The sequence below is a fragment of the Conger conger genome, chromosome 3, assembly GCF_963514075.1.
Source record: "Conger conger chromosome 3, fConCon1.1, whole genome shotgun sequence".
Taxonomy (NCBI): domain Eukaryota; kingdom Metazoa; phylum Chordata; class Actinopteri; order Anguilliformes; family Congridae; genus Conger; species Conger conger.
In genome coordinates this window covers 32,797,303-32,810,463 of record NC_083762.1, presented here as the reverse complement: position 1 = coordinate 32,810,463, position 13,161 = coordinate 32,797,303, and the positions used below count along the sequence as shown (strand labels likewise).

At 39.3% G+C, this 13,161-nt stretch overlaps 1 protein-coding gene across 1 annotated transcript in view; it reads right to left on the bottom strand.

Moving 5' to 3' along the window:
• LOC133123453 (5-hydroxytryptamine receptor 2A-like) overlaps positions 1-13,161 on the bottom strand; it is a 39,028-nt gene that overhangs the window by 15,039 nt on the left and 10,828 nt on the right. The window lies entirely within an intron of this gene.

The window sequence follows — 13,161 nt, the reverse complement described above, 5'->3', positions numbered from 1 at the left end:
CAGTCACATGATAAACTGTTCCTGACTGACTCCTCCTAAAATTAAAACAAACTTTTGATTGCTCAGGAAGTTGTGATTTGATTGTTTAGAAACTTTTCAAACACTATCTGAAATATTGCAGCCTGGTCGATTCAAACATAATACAGAAAGACTGGGACTACTGACACAGGCAATAATGCCCTTGAGCAGACCGTCAGAATGTGATCGTTGGAGTTGTATCTAAGACTCAGAAGTTGTATATAAGACTGGTGTGACTTCTGTCTCACATAGTATCCAATATGCTCAGACGTTCAATCACTATGATATTTAGCACACCAGTTGGAACATGACACTATGTACGATTTCTGGGACAGAGTGTGATTTGTACATTCACACAATGGCTTCAGCTCTGAATTATTGCTCTGAATCTGGCAAGCTATGGCGCACAAGGCTGGGTGAGAATGAGGATCAGCACTGGATATGGCGGACAGTCTCCAAAATAGTGTGGTTCTCTGCATGGGCAAAGATGCTTCAGGAGTGAGGAAAACTGCAAGCGGTAGATAAGAGAGTAAATACCATGCTTACTAGAACACTATTTCCACGGATTATACTGGGTAACCACATGATTGACACATGTGTCAATTGCAGAGTGACCAGACTAGGATTCATTTTTTAAACCAAATGTTATCCACACATTTCTCCCAATATGTAATGCACATTGATATTAATAGGCCAATCCCATCACAAATGAGCAGAAAAATCATTGTACCAAGCTCAGGTGTTATATACAGAACCCCCGAGGGATAGAGAAGAAAAATAAAAAGCTGTTTATTTCCTGTTCCCTCACAAATGATTTGCCTTCCCCCAAAATACTTTTGCTAAAGTATTGCGAGGGTATGCAAAATAATGTTGCTTGTTAGTTGCTTCTTGAGAAAGGCCCCGTTGAAGAAAGCTACCATTTCAGTTGTCATTTGTTAACATGATACCCTTGTATGAGCACTGACATAATGTCCTGGGTAAGGTCAAATTTGATAAATCGGTCAATTGCTTGACCCTAAAATATACACATCAACCTCAAGTATTGAGATTTGACTTGAAAATGCACAATTTTTTGCAAGGAAATACAAAAATATTGAGGAAATGTAAAAGTATTGTAGGGTAATATATTTTTATTTCTCTAATATCTCTTTCAGTGGCTCTGTATTATTTAATCTCAGATAAGAAATATGGGTTCTCAGAACATACACAGAATGTTTGGATTTGTGTATTCATCCAGTTTCCAGGAACTCCCTGTTATGTTATCTTGAACATTGCAGTGATAGCATTACTCCAAAGCATGTTGCATATAACACTACCAAAATAATTATTATTCTTCAACAAACCACATGTTTATGAAAACAAAATAAAGCAGGTTAATTAGAAAATAACTGCCACAATGTCAACCTACAGGGTCAGCACAATTTGAACTTTTCTCCAAACAGATAACAGCCTCTGTGCACTCCCACAGGTTATGGCAGTTTCATATTCTGCTGCTAATTCTGTGCAGCTCCCTTTTCTCCAAGAAGAATTTGCAGTGTTTTCCAGATGAATTTGGGGCAAGTGTTTAATTAATAAGAAGCATTCCTTTACATTTCCTGTACTGATGTTTGTATCACAAAATGACAACCATCTGGAGGTGTTGCAATATACATATCTGTTCAGACTACTGGCCGAACTGCACAAGGCTGTTTCAGCCTCCTTAACACGGTATTGCTTCATACTGTACTCATTTCAAACCAAGACAGGGTTATGGCTCCAGGATGAAAACAGTTACAGGCTAATGTACCCAATAATGAAAGGAAAATCAGGGTCTGGCCAAACATGGTGGCTTCTAATAGAGCGTTTGTACCAGTGTGGATGGCCTGTTGTAACAAATAGAGAAATAAACAGAGATAAGCTTGCGATCAGGGAGCATCTCATTTGATGTTTATATAGCTTGATGATGAGACATTTTCCAGTTTCCCCTTTTTTGCAATCTCCTGTAATTCGACAATGAGGCTGCAGCCCCTGTGCAATGGCAGGTAAACCACGGACATTACATAAGCGCTGTTTATTCGACCCTATCAGTGCTTCTGGTTGCCATGGCTTCAGGTTAGCCTCTGGGGGCCAAGGGTGATTGTGATCAAGATATTCTGTCATGCATCTCGGTGAGAAAGACAGTTCCCCAGCCCAGGTCCCCAGAGAGGGGGAATAAGGGGAACATCTCACAGGCAAGGGTACACCTCACTGCTATCACATCTGAGAAGAGAGAATGTATTGAACTAAAGGGAATCATAAATATTTTGTTAACTATATGAAATATATGAAGAATTTAGAGCCAACATTTTATTGATTTTAGATTTTATCTCCCCCCCTTCATTTTTATCCATTGCTAGATTGCTAAACTAAGTAATAATTAAATAACTATCTGTACAGCTCTGCTGTATAGCCTAATGTGCAACCAGAAAAAACACCTTAATGAATGTTTATGATCAATATTGGTTTCAAATTACCAGCTAGATAAGTGATCCACATAATTCATAGCTGTTTGCTAGCAGCGCGGTGCACCCGACTGAGGTGATGTTAGTCATAGCCTTGCTGCATGCTGACTTAAGAGGCTGCTGAGAGGATCAGAGATGGAGAAAAACAGATAAAAGGGCACATTTCTAAGATTAGCACTCCCCCAGGTTGGGATAAAGGTAGAGTGATAGAGACAGAGTAGGCTTCCTGCAGACTGCTGCAATGCATTCGACCAGAGGCAATGTACAGTGTCATGAAAGAAGGGTTGATTAAAGCATGCTTTCAATATGGCCTAATTTGGCCTATTCATTATTCTGTTGATAGACGATGAGTTACGCGTGTATCGGATTGCAAATCATTTCCCTAATCATCATTGATCATAATCACCATCAATCTGCACGTCGTGCATGAAACATCAGATATGAAATGAGTGTTACAGAAAACAGACCGCAAAGACAGTCGGGATCAGACATGAAATCGTGGCAAAAGAACAAGAACAGTGTTAAAGGGCACAAACAGCTCTCAGCACTGAACATGAAGGACAGGATAGACAGAATAATTATTCTTTTCTTTTTCACCTTAACCTTTCACCTTTTAGCACCCTCCGGTGTCTGTTCTGTGGTTTGATAAAAAAAAAAAATCCTTAGTTGTTTCTCCATATACATTTTCAGCCATTGTTTTGAAGGCTCTGGTCTTCATTGCATTGTTCATCCTCAATATGTAATGTGCCTCTAAGTGTTTTGATGAATGTTTGCTATTGAGATGGTTCAGGTTGATCACAGTTGATCTTTTTTGATCTTTAGTTTTGCCTCTCCCGTTACCTGTGACACCATATTGTTTCGGTTTCGTCTCCAATACTTCCTGAGCCCCAGGGCAGAATCATAACGTTTTAAGATATCTAGTTTGGCATAAGATTCAAGGGTATATGCAGGGCACACAAAAACACGAGTCCAGATGTTGATTAATTTAAGCCTGCACTACATCATCAGCCAACTGCAGAGAGAGGACAATTCAGTCGTGGCTCTGCTGTACAGAATGAATTCTAACATAAAGGACAGAAAGGATAGGTAGTACTACAAGAAGAAGAAAAAACTTAATTCATGGAAATAATAGATACATTATAATAAATGGTAATGATAATATAATGATAATAAACATGATGAGAGTCAATCATTGTCAGGAAGTGCTTGACAAGGGAGTACAGAATTTCTGAAGGCAAAGGGTGATGCTGGTTTTTGTTCCAAATAATGATATGCTCATCAGTGCTGGTTCACTCCTATACATTGGACCATGGTAAAATTTGAGATAAAATGTCACACTCTGTGCTCCTGTGTCCTGGCTTTCCATAGTTTAAGGCTACTTTAAGGCTACTAGTCCACACTAACATTTGGTTATTCGTTACATTGTACTTATGCTTATGAATAAGGAGTAGGCCTGCTTTTGAATAGTAAATGGCATGTGAAATTGTGGGATTTGTTTGACTTGTTGTTGGGGGGTTGGGTATTTGACAAGAAGTTACATCAATTGATTAGTATACCAGATCTTATGATGTATGTATTTTTACAATCTTCTGGACCCACTGCTGCCAGATGGGGACAGCAAGAAGAGGGCGCTGTAGGGGAGGGTGACAGACAGGGGGAAGTGAGTACACATTTTTCAGGATAAAAAGTATTTCACCATTTACGAAGCAATCTATAGTGTTTTATACCTCACGCATGACCCATAATATCATTTGGTTTACATGTTTCCTCTTGGACTTCCAATTATTATTATTATTATCATTAATGCCTCATTACGCTTACCAGCAGCTCATATTGGTAGAACACCAACAATATGAGCATCTGTCCACACTTTGGGATGTTAACAATCATATTCGCCTTGTTGCTATAAATACATTGATAAGAAGGCAAGCTCTATGCCTTGGTTCAGAATCAAGACTCTGGATTTGTCCCAAAGATGATCAGCCTGGTAATTGTCCTCTGTTTATCAGTTAAGATATGCTCTAATAATAGCCAGGAAGGGGCAGACACGATTGTAATTCTGTGCTAATCAATTCAATTGAATTAAGTTTTAATGTGGCATTGTTCCCCGGCTCTATCGAATCCCCTCTCCCTCTCGCTCAGCCTATTCTGACTAAATCATAAATGTATCTGTATTTAATAGGTTTCTACTGCCGCCTTATGTAGTCATCTGACCATGCACTCTCCTATTTCCCCCAAAGCACGGCTCATTTCTCCTTTGTTACAGATGAAATGGAGCTTGAATATTTTCTTTCCATTGACAATATTCGCCTTATCCAAAATTCACAGCCTTGATTTCCTCTGTGAACCCTCCTCCCGTGTGTAGCTGTTGGCTGGGTTAGAAAGAGATTGACAACTGATTCTAGACAATGACTGGTTGGGTTAATATTTGATTGACATATCATTCGAGCCTTTTAATTAGTCGAACCAAAAATTCAAGCCTTCTGTGTGGGTAAGTGGTTGAGTCGAAAATAACTCAGCCCACGCAATGTCTTCAGCCTGCAGATGTACATAGTATATGTACATGGCTGACACTGTTTGTCCAGTCATTTGTGAGAAATTTTCATTTAGCATTAATTCGTTAATGAAAAAGTAAACAGATTCCGTTTTTCACAAACAATATTTTTTATTTTGTTATCGTTTCATTTTCATCATGGGAAAAATGTTGTGACAAACATTATTCGTCATAGATTTCATTAACAAAATTAACTCTGGTGGAAGCACCCTAAGTCAGCTAGGGTTTCTCAGGTTGCCACTGCTTCGTCACCTTTCAATGGCATGCCTGGCACCTGCTGTTGATTGGTGGTTCTGATCAGACTCTCAGATTTACTGGAGTTCTGTGTTTACTGTCCCTCTCCTAGAAGCTGTGGGAGTCTTCCTGAATTTGTCATTTGCTCCCTGACCTCCCAAGGAGGTCAGAAATCTCCTGCAAAACAGCAATCTCCACCATAGGCAGGGCTGATGTCAAGAAACTGATGGATGATTATGAATTGAGGAACCACCCCCTTCACTCGGTCTCCTGAAAATAATTTTTTCAAGGGTGGTATGTCTGCTGTAGTTCTGTGTTGAATGTAGTATCCAAAATATTCACTGGTTCTGTGTGGTCTGTAGCGTATAAAATATTGACTGACTCTCTTGTGGCACGGAGTTGAATGTTCGGCATGAAATATTTACTGTCAGGGTTGTAGACCTCTAATCCCCCTTTCACACTGAAGTAATGACCCAGGTACAGTAAATCCTGTGTTTGCTGCCGGACTGAAAGGGTCAACCCACATTATTAACCTAGGTCCACAACCCTGCTTACGACCTGGGAATTACATGGGTGAGACAAGGCTTGGCTTCGGTGCGATTGAGGGACATGGGTTAATCTATGCTGCAAAGTTAGTTGGCCAACCCTCACTGGCCCAAGTTTCCTGAATCGGTGGTCCAGTTCTTACAACTGCCTCCATGCATAAAAAATTTAGCTTATATTAGAGAACCAAACTCAGGAATTACCTTTATTTTCGCTAAATAGATTCACAACTAGATTCATGCAAAAAGAGGATTTCCCAGTTGTCACAGGTAGCCTAAATATGTAATGGCGAATATTAAATAACAAATTATATGTTACTTAAAATGTTTTTTGACAGTTTTTTCAAAACCTTTGCGAGATTTGGAGCTTATCGTTGGGCTATTGATTTAGGAGTTACAGGAATATACTGGTTTAAACCAGCATAATGGCAAATTATGGTCTACCCAGCTGTATTAGCAGGAAAAAACAGAATGGGTACAGAAATAAACTCACACTTGGTTGAACGATGAGGACCCGGTCCGTGCCGAACATTATCAACGAATAGGGTGTCAATGGTTAAAACTTGGATTTGGAAATAGTCATTTTGAAACATTTTAAATTGTCATGTGTAAGGTGTAAAATAGTCACAGGTTCCCTGCAGTACTGTGTGTTCTGCATAGTGTAAAATTGGCCTGGCTCTCATGTAGTACTGTGTGGAATGTAGGGTGCAAAATTGTCACTGGCTGTCTTGTGCTGTGTGGATTTTACATTCCTGTTTCTGCTCCCCTGTTTTCTGTCTTTTTGGCGGTTGGAGATGCAGAGGGAGCTTGTTAAAGCTATGATGAAGAACACCGGGTACCTGTATTCCAGGAGATAAACAGCCCATTTCCACCCACATGAGATCTTTCCTTTATATTGAACCTGCTCACGGGTACATATTTTTTGACATCTGCTCATCCTGTTTTAAGCTCTAGCCTTTATGTGTTTTGTTGCAGAAGTGTTCTTTTTCTGTTTGGTTCTGGGTCAGAGTTGGAGTCCTGTGGAAGACACAGTGGGCCTCTGAGTCTTCCACACAGAGGCCCACTGTGTGGATGATGCATACAGTATACATGGGTATAATCTGATTTGGGGAGAGAGTGTGTCTTTAGGGACCACTGAGATATGTTTGTAGCTGGGGCAGAGCTAAGGGCAGGAGTGGCGGTTCGATCGCACCAAGGCCCAGAGTGGAGAGGGGTCTGTGCTGGAGTTTGTGCGTCGGTGACAAGAACACTGTTGAATTGTATTGATGAGCCGAGAGACGCTCATGCTAAAAATACCTTTCATTTGCATCCCATTTCTTCCCCATGGCTACAAACCAATAATGTGTTTTTCCTATTTTTATGTTTGTCAGTAGAGCAAATGACTGACATGTTAATGTTGTAAGAGGTGGACAAATACAAAAAATGGTTACTTTTATCAGTATATTTATCTGTTTGCAATTGTGCTTTAAAAAATGGCAAACTATTTGTTTTTGACAATCTATTACATGAACGGCCAGCTTTGAACTGGGTTTTGTCTATCACATTTAGCTTTGTGCCTTGCTGTATGTCAGCAAAAGTTAGAGAGCAAAAATCAAGCGATGCTTGAATCTAAGCAAAAATAAGCATGAAAAAAGAAATGTAAAAAGGAGGAACTGGAAAAAGCAGCAAAACTACCAAAGGTAGATCCGTATTTTTTTAACAAGCAACTGCCTTTGATTCTCAATTTCACCACACTAGTGACTACCGCCACAGCCAAACGCTTGTTCTCAAAACCAAAATCTTATCAAGAACTGCTTAAGGACCAGAATGGGGCGAGAGTGGGTTATCCATACTTTCAATTGAAAATGACAGTGCCAGGAATTTGGACCTCGTGGATTAATTTCTGGAGGGCAATTTGGACTGAATGTCCTTTTCAATGAGTGGACAGCATTTTAGCTTTTTATCGTTAAGCCACTGTTAGTCTGAAAGAGTAATGTAATATTGTGATGTTGTCTCTATTAGAAATGCTACTGCTATCTGTTAGGAGGACTGGCTATCCCAGTGCTTTGTCTACTGTGGTTCTGAATGGCTGGTGCATGTGCGCTGCAAGTGTGTGTGTGGGTAATTTATTGAAGGGGAGGGGGCCCTCAGTATAATTTGCACTGGGGCCCGACAGGTCACTGGTTTGTGGCCCAGTAGTCTGCATGCCTTCTGTGGGATTGCTCTGGGGTTTCCTTATGTTAATCACATGAACAGACATCAAATGAACATGAACAATCGGTATTCATCATCTAATATACCTGAGGTAGACACAAAAACAAAGGTATGCGCATGTTTCGTGAATCTCATGCTGTTTTTATGGGAACTTTTCTTAAGACCAAAAGTAATAAGAATTTAAGAAATGTTTTGTGAATGAGCCTGTCTTTTCTTTCTCTTTTTTTTTCCAAGTTTAAGGTTTAAGGTCAGGGTAGTAGTCCTCTGCAGGTCTTTCTTTAGCCTGTCCACTGTCCCGTCCAGTCCAACATCCAAAACTGTACATAGAGTATATTTGTAGGTCATGGGTTTTTTGTTTATTATGTCTATAGAGTTGTCCCACAGTCATAACCCTGGTTTATTTTCAGATGTACTGTAACCATGGTCTGTAGGGTGGTGAACACCCTCTGGTTCTGGTGAGCACACTGTAAGACTACTAAAAGCTCCTTGCATTGGGTGTGGGTGGTAGAGTGGTGACTTCTGAGGCACCACTGCCAATTTCAAATTAATCCCCAAAACTGGCAGCAACTACAAAGGATAAGAGATGTTCAAAAGCAGCCCCCTCCCCCCACAAGAGTGAACTCAATGAATTCGTAGACTCACACTCATAGTTATGGTCAGAGAACCTGGTTACACCAGAATATGTATCCCCCTCTCTCTCACTGCCAGGGTGTAAGAGTTTCAGAAGGGAAGCGACAGAGGAGGCTTTAATAAATTTGGTTTAAAGCCAGTCAGGCTTCAGTGAACTGCATTGTGGGTAGGTCTGAAAGCACACGTTCTAAAAGAGAAAGAGTTATTTTATCTTATTTTTCTTTCAAAATCCTTAACACTGCCACTGAACTCAACAAATCAATGTCATGCATGGAACCAAATATAAAAAATAAGACAGGTAGGTATATTTTCAAAGTTTTTTTTATTTTTTATAACTGAGGGACCAAAGCTGTTTTACTTGCAGAAATATAAGACATTTTTGAAACAATCGTATTGGCATCAATCCCTTTAATCTGGAAAAAAATAAGGTCTGAGATTTTCCCTTCAACATTCTGATGGCCTAAAATCCCATCTTGCTCTGACCAAAATAACCATTTACTATGTTGTGCCTAATGCCCCCCACCCAAACCCCACTGTATCAATCTCTGGAGAAAATATATACTTTCAGCAGCTCCAAAATATTTCCTCCTGTGTTTGTTTTGCAGGAAATCAAAACTGGTCTCCTCCCTTTCTCCTCTTCAAGTTTTTCTGATTGTTAATTTAAAAAGTTTTCAAAAGTCTTCCAAATGACACCTGTCCATAGGATCCTCATTATGTTTTGGGAGTGGCCAGATACAGTAAGAGGTTCAATCACCTGGACTTGCACCAAATTGAGTAAATTAAGTTATTAGGCTGGTATAAGGTTAATCTCATTTCTGTGCTGCGGATGGTTAGTCATCAGATTTATGAAACTCAGGAAAGGGAGACTCCTATTCTTACACTGCTCAGATTTAACCCCTTACAGTTTTGCAAGAATCTAAATACATAGAATAAAACTCAAAATGTTGTATTATTATTCAGTATGTGTATAAATAAGAAGCCGGCCAGCTTTTGAATAATAAATGGCATATGAAATAGTGGAATGTGTTTGACTTGGTGATGGGGGTTGGGTATTTGATGAAAACTTCAATCAATATACCTCAAGGATATATTAGTATACAATATATTATTATTATTATTATTATTGTGATTATTTTTTTAAATCTTCTCAAACTGTTGCTGTCTCGGCAGAGCACAAGGAGAGGTTGAGAAATAGAGGTAGGGGGAGGATGACAGGTGGGGGGGAGTGCAAACATTTTTTTCAGGATAAGAAGTGTTTTATACTTAATACAAAATACAGTATTTTACACCTAATAAGACCCATAATATGATTTAGTTTCCATGAGTCTCCAAATGTTGTTTTTGGAAAACTGCCTAGACATAGCTTAGAACAAAGCAGAATGCTAATTTTTGGTGATATTGATGGAGGATTTGTCCACTGTTTTGGCTGTGCATCTATTGTGTTTCTAAGTACATCAGGCACAGCCACAATAATCTGTATCCACTCTAAAACAGAGAATCTTTTAAGTGCAAAAAAAATCTTCCACTTCAACTGTGCTTCTGTTTGTGCTTCTGTAACTTAAGAGTAATTCTTGGACTCTTGAAAAACAAACCCCAAAAGGATACCTTTCAGAAAAGAACAGGATTATGCCTGTAGTCAAAAGGGTTCAAGAATAGTAAATATCTTTTTTGGGTATGTAATTTCCACGCTTGTGTTAAGAAAAGGGTTACTTGAGGGGTTATGTGAGTGATTTCTAGTTTCTGAATTAAGTGTTGAGTACCCACACAAATCAGCACACCCTGTATCTGGACACAGATAGCAGTCCATAGTATGGGCTACATTACAGTATGATCTGCATGAAAAAAAAAAAAAAAAAAAAGTTTTCCTTTTAGTACAATAATTCTGGAGTGGACAAAGGAACAGAGAAAAGCATAGATCTGTAAGAAACTGGATAGCCCACATAGCCCTCCATAAACATACAAGCAGCCAGATCGTTGTTACAATTTATCAGATATGTTAGCACAGACGGGCATCTGCAGAATGGATGATAATAGATTTGTGTCTGTTTTTGTTTATAGATTTCTATTTTATTTTATCATATTTATTCATGAATGAATTAAAGCTGTCACTGTACATGTAATGCCCCAGCTCTCTTGGGGGACACTTTTGGTGTGCACCTCAGATTACACTAATAATCACATTATAATCACAATAATACACAAATATCACATTGTCAAGGTTTATTGGACATAAGAACCATGCACATGACTCAGGGATACGTGCAAATTGGCAAGCTTTAATGCAAAAACATGAGCGTTATCAAAAACCACAGGCAAGGGTCCAAAACCAGATAGTCAAAGGTACAAACACGAAATCCAAAACGGAGTCCAAAGCCATGCAGAGATAAAAAACAGAGAATCCAAAAACCAATGAACAGAAAAACAGACGGGTCAGAAAATGAAGGCTAGACCACGGGTAGGGAACAGGTAACAGGTGAGGTAACAGTTAAGAGGAGCTTGCAAAGAGAACAGAAAACGACAGGCCTAAATACACTCACCAAAAGAACTAAACAATAAACACGTGTACAAACAGAAGATAAGGAAACGAGACTCAGGTGAAACAAATAACAAGCTGACTACTACGGAAAGCAACAGGACAAAACATGCAAAACGCCAAGGACATGGACAAATAGTGAAATAGGAAAAATACAGATCATGACAGAACAGACTACAGACAGCAAACTGGGACACAAGACACAAAGCCGGAAAAGAAACAACACCAAAACAGAGAGAAACACGAAGAAAAGCACAGACACACGGAAAAAAGGGAAACACAATGGGCAAAGGGCACAGACGTGACACACATAACGGGAGGAGGCACATCACTTTAGGAATGTAGGCTGGGAAGGGACCTCGAGACATTTCATATTTCCCAGCCTTATTATTGCTGTCTACTGAATATAATTAATCTTGTGCTGTCTAATGATGCTAGGGAGACGGAAGCCGGTTCCGTATGGAAAGAGAGGTGATGAAAAAAGTAGTATTAATGACCTTTATCACCTTAAATCTTAACACGTTTTTCTGCACACAAGGAATCAGAGCTCCTAACACATAGCAATTAAAACAAATGAAAGGTACTCGTAGACTACTGTATGTTCAAATAGTCAGTATTGCATGGCTGCATCTGCATTCTAAGTTTCTAGCAAGCAGGAAATAATGAAGAAATAATGCAGTAAACAATCTCCCCTCCCCCAAACGGAGCCCCCTCCTGCAACCGGAGTACCAAGAGAATGAGATGAGAATGAGAGAGGTCATTCAGGAGTGTGAATTGTGAGAGATGCAGCAAAGGTGGAAATGCCCGCATGCACATCTTTGCAGTTCATATTCCTGCTTTTCATCAGGTCGGGAGGGCACTAATAAAAAAAACTGGCTGTTCTCAATGCTTTTTTCAACAAAACAGGCAGTTGTGCTTCATGTGCACATAGGAGAGCAAGCACTGTCCATGCATTATTAATTCACAATCAAAATGGGATATAAGGCAGATTTTACAGCTCTCTGAAATACAGTGCAAATCCCTGACACAGCCCAGCCAGTAGATGCTTCAGACTGACAAAATGGAATGTACTGCCGGGTGTGCAATAATATTATTTACATTCCTTTGAATGCTGTTTTTACATTATACATAGTGTTTAGACATTCATATACCTTGACATTTACTGAAACAATTGAGGCTAAGTAACTTGCTCACTGGTAGAACAGTGCCCTAAGGCTAAATAACTTGCTCAAGGGTAGAACTGGGAATTCAAACCTGCAATCTTCAAGTTCCCCAACAATAAGCACTCCCAATGAATGTCCCTTATGACATGTTCTTTAAGTCTCTAAATCTGTTCATTTTGGTGTCAGGACAACTGAGCTCAATTTACATGGCTGTAAATGACATATTCCGGTGCATTCCAGATATTAAAGTCAGTGATACACCTCTGAACGTGATTGGTCTGACAACTTCATAAATACAGGGTCGAGCTGTTAATGGAGCAGGATTATTTATGAGATATTATTTAGGTTTGGGAATACTGGCCAGGACTCAGTTGTATGTACTTGTATGTTAATGCGAAAGTGGTCTGTGGATCAGATAACGAGAGTATTATCAATGGATGCAATCTGCATTGGATATAGCGCTCTCAAAGATATTGCTTTCATAAACAATTCAACGACTGTTTCATATAAACTGCTGAAGAGAAAATCTATTCCTTATATCGCAGACAAAAAAGCTTTAAAACAGTAGCTGCAGAGAATGATTGTCGTCATAATACAATCAAAGATATGCAGTATATTCCTCAAAGTCTGTTCCTCTCAGAGCATCTCTATGTTTTCTACAAGAAAGATAATTGCATGACTACCCTGATAAGTAGAATCAGATGTCTTAGTGCTGGGCTAAAACACAAACCTATCCCTATGGTCTATCCCTATTTTCCTTTCCATTATACATATGAAGACATCACATATCAATGTACATCTCTCAGGTGATTGG